Genomic DNA, 10363 nt, shown 5'->3' with positions numbered 1-10363 from the left:
ATGGTGAGAGTAATACAGGGCTTTAAATCGAGATAATGGAGAGTCAAAGTGGGTTACTATAATATATCCTGCTATTTTTTTCCTTTAATTAAAAGGATAAAGATAAAAAAGTAAATAATGGAGATTGAGATAAAAGAGGGCATAACAACGAAACAGTGCAGATCAAAACATAACCATTTAAGCAGAGTAGTGTTTCACCACCAGATAATCCTAACCTAAAAGTAGTTACCATATTGTCTCTTTCTTTGAAATCCTTGAGTACAACTTCGTATACTGTAGCATTAAGTATATCAAAACAATGTAAAACCATTCAAGAGAATGACAGCATTACAGAGTATTTAGAATCAACTAACAGAAAATGAACAATGGTTTCTGTATAATCTCCTTGTCTTTAAAAGGTATTTGCTTATACTATCATACATAATAAAATCCAATAAGATACAGCCTATTTAGACCATTGGAGACAGAAGGACAAAAGCTAGATGAGACTTCAAAACAAGATGATACTAAATCAGTATTACCTATTAAGATGTCATTTTCTCCGAAATAGCTGTTCCTATCATCCAATCTTCTCTGCCTCATTTCTGTTGAGCTCGTTTTCTGTCATTAGTTGTCAGTTTGTTTTCTTCATTTTGTTCTCTGCTCCATTCATTGTGGCCTCTCTGCCATCATTTCTGGATTCTTTGTAGTTTTCTTTTTTTAGAATATCCTGCAATACTCTCTGTAGAGTTGAATTGGTGGTTGCAAATTCCCCCAGTTCCTCTTTATCCTGGAAGCACCTTGTTTTTCCATCAATTTCCAGGGACAGTTGTGCAGGATATCGCAATCTTGGCTGGAGATTATTATCTTTCAAAGCTTGAATTATTTCTCCCCACGCTCTTCGTGATTTGATGGTTTGTGCAGAGAAATCTGCTGTAATTCTGATGGGTGTTCCCTTGTAAGTGGTCTGTTTCTTGTCTCTGACAGCTTTTAATATTCTGTTCTTGTATTGAATTTCTGGAATTTTGATTATTACATGCCTGGGTGTAGCTCTGTTTGGGTTGTAGGTAGCTGGGGTCCTGTATGCCTCATACATCTGAGTATCTTTACCTTTTGCTAAATTAGGAAAATTCTCCTGGATTATTTCTGTGAGTAGCTTTTGTAGTTCACTTGTTTGTGTCCCTACTTCTTCTTTTATGTTCTTAATCCTTAAGTTATGGATCCTCTTATCATCTTCTTGTCTTTGTATTATTGCTGTTTGTTTCTTTGTTATTTTAAAGAAGTTTTTCATTTCATTCTCCCATATTACAAGTCTGCCCTCCAGTTCAGATAGTCTGTCCTTAGTTTCTTTCAAGCTGTTATGCCAGTCTTCGATAGACTTCTTAGTATCTTGGTAGTCCCTTTGAACCTGCTTCACATATTCTATGCTTTCTCTGTTTTCTCCATCAAACAATTCTCCCCTTTTTTTCTGTTCTTCCATTCCACCACCTGTTTTTTCTTGGGTGGTGCTTAGCATTTCTCTAACTATTCTGCATACTTATAGCTTCAGGTCGTTGATAACTTCATTCCTGAATTGGTCTATGAGGCTCTCTATATGGTGCCTTATGTGTATTGGTGCGGTGTCTGCTATTGCCTGTTTCTCAGAATTGGGGGCCGAGGAGCCTTTCTTGTTGCTGCCTCTTCCCATGCTGCCTCTTCTTCTCTGTTCCTTATATATGCAAGCTTATATAAGAGGCCCAGCTTCTCTCCCAGTCAGCCACAGCCTGATCGAATTGCGCCGGTTAGGTGTTCCCGCTCACCGCTGCGCACCAGGGAGTTACGGACCAGGCAGCCTACGCGTCTCCCCTCCCGGCCACTGTCAGGCTCTGGGATCTGGGTTGGGACAGCCTACCAGGTCCGCTGGCAGCGTCACGCAGGCCAGGCACTTTTCACCTGTCCAGCCCGAGAGGGGGATGTGTGGCTGGAGTCGCCACCGCGCCCTGCTCCCGCAGGACTGCTCGGGCCCAGAAAGTCCTCTGCTGGAGTCAAACTGTGGTAGAGTGTCAGTTTCTCTCACTCACCTCACCACAAGTCAGTGCACGCCTCCCTGCCGTTCGCAGATTGCCGTTCTCAGAGCTTCTGCGCGTCTCTCCCCTTGCCGAGCCACTGTAGAGGCAGCCAGCCGCCGCGCGGCGGGAAACCCAAATCGCGGCTTACAATGGCGTGGCATCCAGCCTCCACACCGAGGCTTTTCTGTTCCTGTTTTAGCACCAGGATTGCATTCCAAGTTGGTTTCTCTCAGCCCAGTTCGTTCCTGAGTCAGCAGAGCATATCTCCACCTGCTTATGTCTCCATAGTCCGCACCATTCCTGGCTTCTGAGCGAGTCTTTCAGAGAGCCTCCCGTAGTTGCTGCTATCTGTCCGCCATGTTCTCCCGGAAGTCCATGTGTTGTTATTATTAAGCAGTTATGGTTGTTGACTCATTGCCCTTTTTTGTTAATGTTGTGTCAAATGGTGTGTATTCTTCTGAGGATGTGGGTCAGGGACGCCATAGGAGATCATGTCCTGATTAGGGGTCACATCACATTTTACTTAGGGACGTAGCAATTTACTTTTGTATCTTCAAACTTCCCCTACAGTATATATTTTTGTGAGTAATCTGTTAAGTTATTTAGTCTTTTAAAGCACATTGTTGCAGGTACAGTTACTCCTGGAGGACACCGGGGCAGGTTAGTCCCAGGTCTGTTATTTCAGGCTTTGTACCCTTACCTGCCTGCAGTGTTCCCACCTCCTGACCTGCTTCCTGTAAACACCTGTCCTGCTCCACAGCTGTGGTGAATCCACATGTGGCAGTTGAGATCTCACCTTGGTGGAAGACATTCAGTCAAGGTAGGCTCTGAAACATGCTGATCTTCTTGTACAGAGTTCCCCTGAGTGAGCCATGGGGCCTCAGAGCTGCAGGGAGGAGCTCTGGCGTCAGGGCCACAACAGCCCTCTCTTACCCAGCCTGCAGTGTATGCTGTATGCTGAGAAGCTGACTGATGGATCAGGAGTCCTGGAACTGAGCCTTTCTTGTACATGGTACACTACTAGGTGCTGTGGTGTCCTCCACATCTGCATGGTCCATCTTCCCCTGACTTCAGATCTCCACAGAGATCTGAGCAGCCCCAGGCTTCCCCTTCCAGGCTCCAACTCTATGGTGAGTTTTAGGGTAAATTTTATGATCAGGAAATTCAATTTATATACATTTAACCTAGAAATTCCACTTCTATGGCCTCATTATAAAAAATAAGTTTGAGAGACATGCATGATCTCTTCTTATTCAGTTATGAGTGTGGATAGATAAAAACCGTGAATGTACCACAACAGAGCTGCTGAGCCAATTCTAAAATTATAGTCACAGAAAATGCTGAAAGAAGACCATGTCCTAGGCCATGTCCTGGATCCTACCTGAGATGATAGAAGAGCTCAAAGCCTGATCCTCTCTCCACCCAGCAAAAAAGAGACCCAGGCCTGAATAGCATGTGAGGACAGAAGAGAGGAGCTCCTGGAGGGCAGACCACTGAACCTGGGGGGAATCCTTTTTGGTGTTTTTCCCACTTTTCCATTCCATAGCATTATTTATAGTGTTCTATTCAATATTCCTATTATTGAAATCAGTCAATATTTAATTGTGGCTAATTTCTTGAATAGGTATGTGAAAATGGGTGATTTAATTTCATTATATATACTGAAAGTTATGCACAATACAGACACTTCAAACATCACTGTAAATATAAAATAAGCAGGCTTGGTATTCAGCAAGTGTCTATTTTTCCAGCAAGGAAGTCCTGAATCTTGCTGCTTTCAGGCAGCACAGGGAGTGTGCAGCTTGCACAGGAGCCCAGCACTGCCTGCCTTACACCTTTTTCCCCCACCTCATTCTGTGCTGCAGCCCGGGAGGCAAGGGAAGGCAGAGCAGCCAGGACACAGCAAAAACTCTGATTCCTCAGCCCCCGGGGCCTCACTTCCTGGGTCCTGGTCTCAGCCTCCACCAGGATTCAGGTACTATCCTGAATTCATCTGACTTAGTGGGCAGGGCACCCAATCTGCACCTCTGGAGATGAAGACCACAAAGACCACTGTCTTCAGTGACGCTTCTATTCTGCAAATTTTGCTCCTATCTTTGAGACTGAGGTAGTGGCATTGGAACAAAACACAATATTGTCATTACAGTTCTTGTTGTTGTTATTTTTTGGGGCTGCTTTGTTTATTTAAGCATATATTTAGAACTGTGTTTTGCCAAAAACCATTTCCTTGTCTTTTCATTACCCAGTTAACAGAAGTTTTTACAGATTTCTACTGTAGTTCAAACCCTATGTGCTTGAATGCTGAGAATCTACTCTCAAGCTTGGTAGAATGAGGGAAGGAAAGCAGAAACTGAACTTGGGGACACTGCTGTGCCTTCCAGCATTTTGTACAGCAAACCCTGACTCATGCCTGTTTACCCATAACATATGGGCTTCAATACCAACTGAATCTGCCACTGACAAATGAGTTTCCTACATTTACTTCAAACAATCTCATTTCCCCTCAAATTGCTAAGCACATGGTCTAAGGATTCTTACACCCAAACTTCAAAAATAATTTCCAGTAAACAGGAGACTGCTACCCATCCTGAAATCATGATGGGATTTTATGTAAAGATGTAGTCTGATCCACACCGAAACAATCATGAGCTGAGAGGGGCAGAGATGGCTTGTGCAGAAGGAAACACCTTGAAATTGTCAACCAGCAGCAGCATCAAGCAGGGAGCAGAGCTGCTGAAACATCACATTTGTTTGATGGAATTGTCTGGTGGGTTTTTGCTTGGGTTTACTGAGGTGGCTCAGTAAATCTAGCTTGCTACAATGCAGTGCCAAAGGGAAGTCATGGCCATGTAGCATTTATTTGGAGTTATTTTATTTATTTATTTATTTATTATTATTTTTTAAAATCTGTACCAGGGACCGAACTCACGACTGCCTGCCTGCAAGGCAGGTGTTTATGCCGCTGAGCTAAATCCTCAGCCCCTGGAGTTATTCTTTTGCAATTGTGAAACCTGCATGCATGACGTTCCACAACTCTGCCATTGCAGACTCACCCACAGGCATTATTTCCATGACTTGTAAAGGGTCAGTTTATTTACACAACATGCAGAGTGCTGTTCTCAGCCTTGTTTTTCTCAGACTAGTGCATTTTCAATCATTTCTTCAAAGGAAGCTAAACGATTTAGTCTGAGCAAAATTCAATTGTGTTGCCATGCTTCTGTGTGATGTCCTTGCTGACAGACCTGAAGAAGGAAGTGAGGTGGACCAGGTAGGGATTCAGCTCCAGAGGGATACTCTGCTCAGCTGTGTCAGTCAGGGCTGCCCCTCACCTGACTGACCACTCTGGCATCCAAATGCCCTTGCTCAGTGTTGTCCCTGTTGTCAGGAAGCACTGGTTTGAAGTGTAGACTCCCAATGCACTGGTTAACCCATGAAAAACCTTGCTGTGCTATGAGTTTTTCACCCCTAGACCTGCACCTCTATGGCCCTGGCCAGAGTTCCCTCCAACAATCATGCATGGCATTCTCCAAACAGGTCTCTTGTGCATGCTCTATGTAAAGGCTAGTGAGGGTCCCAGTTCCTTTCTGCTTTAAACCGTACTGTGAATCAAACTCTTGAAAAGAAATCTTGACAATTTGTGTATCATTCTGTGTTTGAGAAACCTCTCTTCTTAGTCCTGTGAGGTCTAAGGATGGCTCCATATATAGCTGTGATGGGAGCTGTGGGACAGGACTCTGCTCTGTCCCCCATGATCTCTCCAGTTCTGTTCAGATCCTGCCTTAAAATGTGCCATTGAATGGGACACAGAACATCACAGTGACTTGTGCCTGCGTGAATCAACTTTGGGAGGCTCAATGTTTTCTGCACCTGTTGGCCACAGGAGGTGATTTCCTTTCGAATTACAAGACTTTCTCACTTCTCTCACAAAATGGACTGGTGAGACCTCTTTTACTCCACTAATTCAAACCCCGGGATTGTGAAGCACTTTCATCACCAGTCACAGCACTAAACAGAGAACCAATCACAGATGCTAGGTTTAGCTCGCTCTGTGACTTCATGAGGCTTTGATGGGGACACCCAGATACAAACCATAACACCTTCTAAAGTAAATCTTCTGACGATGCCCATGCTCTGGACTAGAAGATGATTCCTTGCCTTAGTCCAGGGTTTATCTTATTTTATTTTATTAATTTATTTTTTAAGACTCTCACTGTGTAGTTCAGGCTGGCCTTCAATTCACTATGTAAATTAGGCTGACCTAGAACTTGTAAGACTCCTCCTGCCTCAGCTTCCTAAGTGCCAGAATTACACGCATGTACCATCACACCCAGCTATTGTTTGTTAAGCTGTATTTATTGATTTACTTGAGACTACTCAATTTAGGTACCTTTGTTATACTTCAGTACAAAAAAATGCTAATAAGTGTAATAAAATTCCAGCCAAATGTAAACAACTTAGCAACTTTGCAAGGCCCTGTCTGGGAATAAATTATGATAAAAGGACCAAGGCAGTGGATTCAATCTTCAGCACAGCAAAATTAAATAAATCTATAAACAGACTTCGTAGAAAATAATCCATAAACAATACTACTTAGAAATAAATCTATAAAAAAACAAAATTGCTAGTCAGTAAATCTATAAGTAAATAAAGCTTTTGTGTGTAGCTCAGATGAGAAGTGTTTTAAAAGCAATTTTATTTCATTATAATTGACATACAATGAACTAACAGGTTTAAATACAAAATTGGATGAAGCTTGACATGGGCCAGGGATATAGCTCACTGGCAAAGTGCTCCCTGGCAAGCACAGGGTCCTGAATTTGTTTCCTGGTATCAAAAATAAACAATACGGAGACTAAAAACAAACAAAAAATCCTCTAGGAATCTTGTCATACATGAGCCCCTTGAAAACCATCACCGAAGTGGTCATGTATATGTGACCTTCATATTTTGCTTATGGCTCCTTATAATTGCTTCCTTCTATCCTAAGCAATGTGTCTGCTTTTTGTCTCTGGGAAACACTTTGTATTTTCTAAAGGTGACAGGTCTGTAACCACACAGGATGCAGAAGGTTTTTGTTTTTGTTTTGGGGGAGCTGGTAGAGTTTATTCAATCCTCATTACCATGTTAGGTTTCCCAAGTGCTGCTCCTTGTCAGTGGCTGAGCCATCACATCCAATTGTGTGGATGAACCACAGATCCTCATGTGTCCATCAGCTGAGGCCCTTTTTGGTGTTTCCAGTTTTGAGCTCAAAAATAAAGTTGCTGTAGTCATTCTTGTGTTTGTATAGCTGTAGCACTGATTTCCAAGGGGAAGATACTCAGTGTGCAGTTGAATATTTCAGGTCTTGCTTGTTTAACTCAGAAATTATTTAAGTGTCTTTCAAGTAGTTGTTCAAAGTAGATTAAAGATTTCTGGCTCTTCCTGTGACTATTTTTAAACCCTGTTCTTTTTTAACTCTTGTTCATCTATTTTTCAATCTTTTTCAGTTCATTTTATAAACTTTACCTAAGGAAAGTTTATTTCTATTACCTAAAATTCAGAATTTTTTGACTTTGGATAGAATTTTAAAGGTGGAAAAAACCCAAAATACTGTATATATGCACATATGTAAATCTCCTATAATTTTCACATCACAAAACTTCTGCTATGTGATTATTATCTTCATTGTCAACTTGATGGGCTTGAGAGCTGTCCAAGAGATTAGTAAAGTGTACTTCTCAGCTCATCTGTATGGGTCATGGAGAAATGACAATATGTACTCCACCTGGTCTCTGGTTCCTTCCTCCCTGGTGCTGTCCCTCTACTCTTTTTCCTGGCCACCATGGACTACTTAGAGCATTATACAAGAATGTAAATATGAGCTAACAAACTGTAAGAATTATACAACAAAAACAGTGGTTCTCTGCTCTGCTTCACACTGCCTGCCACTGTTGCTGATGTCTTGAACATGTACATTCTCTGACCTTGGGAGCTCACCCAAGAAAATCTTCCTTGAGTTCCCAAAACAGGCCAACAAGTGTTCACACAGTGCCCATGAACAGTCCATCTAACCTTCAGCCAATTCTTCAGCATCTCCAAGGAGAACATGGCCCTTTTGTGTTCTCTCCGTGACTCTGCAGTTGGCCATTCTAATCCTTCTTTGTATATACTTTATGTGTGACACATACACACATACATACACACACACACACACACACACACACACACACACACACACACACACAGAGAGGCACACACACAAATTAAATCTGACCCTCTGGTGAACCCTGACACAAACTGCCTCTAGCTACCTGTGCAACCTCCCACGAATAATTTCATGCCTCACTCATGTGAAAAATCCAAAGCAGAACTGTAGCAGTGCTGTGCCAAGTATGGGTTAGTTAACGGAGGTGTTGGTATGAGGCTCACTGTGTTAAAATTCTGTCCACTTGTTTGTCATTGGAAAATGTATTAAATGTTGGTGTCTTGTCTCACACAGCTATGAAAATGAAGATAATTCCTAAGTCCTACTCTTGTAAGAATTAACATATGTAAAACACCTCAGAGAGGCCCTGGCCTCACACCTGTAAGGGTTACATATGCTTGTTAGTTTGTTATATTAACATGTAAACATATATGTAAGTTATGAAGACATCAGACGACGGATACCAAAAGCACTCATTTCTCTGTAATAAAAGAAGGGCAACAACACAAATAACAATGGCATCTGAGCACTTGATGTATGTTAGGAACCATGGGAAGAGCTCTGCAGTGTTTTCATTGGATCTTCACAGCAGTGCCAAGAGATGAGTATTGCCATTCTTCACAGTTTGTTTTTTTAATGGAAAAAAACCCGCAATATTTCAAAGCAAAATAATAGGAGAATAACAGTAGCAGATATTGAAGCTCCTAGAAGAGTAGCAGTGTACCTAAGGTGTCAGGCCCGGGAAGATTTGAGTCCAGACATCTATAAATTCCAAGCCTCAGACTCAGTCCACTCCTCTGCTTCCTCCCACAGCAGGCCTGGGGCTCAGTCTCCCCGAAGCTCCACCTGCAGCCACACCCAGCTTCAGAGAAACCCTAACCCCCACTGCCACGCCCACCACCTCATTCCTGCCTCCTGGAGGGCTCTGCACCTCCTGGGTCCCAGCTTCTGGCCCCGCCACTCACATCGCTTGGCCACACCCCCTGGCCGCCAGCGAAGATTATGCTCCACCCGGCCCAACCTGGGTGGTCCGCGCCCAGGGACGGTCCCTAGCCACTGGCCTTCGCATCCCACTCAGTCCTGCCCCGCCCCGGCCTTGCTTCACAGTGGATGCACCGAGTGGCCATTTTGCTGCTAGCAACCCCTTCTGGAGACCTGAGCACTCTTCCTTCCTCGGCCTAGGCTGTGGCTGGGCTGGGACTGGGGTCTGGGCCAGGTAGGCGGAAGGCAGCTGGTGTTGAGTGGAGGCGCAGCCCTGTGGCCCCGACTTTAGCGGCACAGGTGCCCTTGGTGGGGGGTCCGGGGAGGCTGCGGGCGCGGCACTGGGGCGACCTAGCCTCAGGTCTTCAGGGCCCTTCTTTCCTTACTCCTCTTTCGGGGTCCAGGCCTCGCGAATAGCCCGGGACACTTACCGCGCCCCCCCCCCCCCGTTGCTGTTGAGAGCCCAGCCCTGGTGTGGGACCTGTGGCAGGGTGGCTGGGGGTCTCACATGGCCTCTGCTCTCAGTGAGCCTGGCCCTGCTGAGCCGCGGACATTTACCCCAACAGGACGATTTTATTCCACTTGCAGCTCCTCCCTGCAGACTGAGAGAGGACCTGGATGTTAAACTAAGTTAGCAGTTTTTATTCTACCTGCACATGCTTTGTCTCCAGTTCATTCCATTGATAAGGGCTTTCTGCTTGTTTTAATATTGGTCCTCTTGGTTGTTTAAGCTTTGTGAGGAGTCTGAATGTGGCATGGGGCTTTGAGGGATGAGGAAGCGTGATCAGCAGCTTAAAAATTTAAATCCGCAAAAAATATAATTCACCCACATTTTTGAACCTGCTGCAGAATACCCATCTTGTCCGTATTTGGCTTTCTCTAACCATACTCCCCAGTTCTGCTCACATCGTTTATGTATTTGCATACTGTTGAATATTTATTTTAGATGCATAGGTAGAGTTTCACTTAGTTATCCTGTTACTGACCATGTACACAAGTCTAGTTCCTCTTAGAAAAACTACATTGAGCATATATCTTTTTTTCTTGGGATAAATTCCAGACATTGGAAATAATAAATCAAAGTTCTGTGTTCTTTCCCTGGTACTTGATATAAATTGCTGCATAGACAAGACATGTTAACAATAGACACCTTGCAAAATTTAGGTATTTG

The sequence above is a fragment of the Cavia porcellus genome, unplaced genomic scaffold, assembly GCF_034190915.1.
Source record: "Cavia porcellus strain 051 isolate PalLab524CR breed Dunkin Hartley unplaced genomic scaffold, mCavPor4.1 scaffold_50, whole genome shotgun sequence".
Classification (NCBI taxonomy): domain Eukaryota; kingdom Metazoa; phylum Chordata; class Mammalia; order Rodentia; family Caviidae; genus Cavia; species Cavia porcellus.
The sequence above is the reverse complement of the archived record's forward strand: the minus strand, read 5'-3'. Positions refer to the sequence as shown.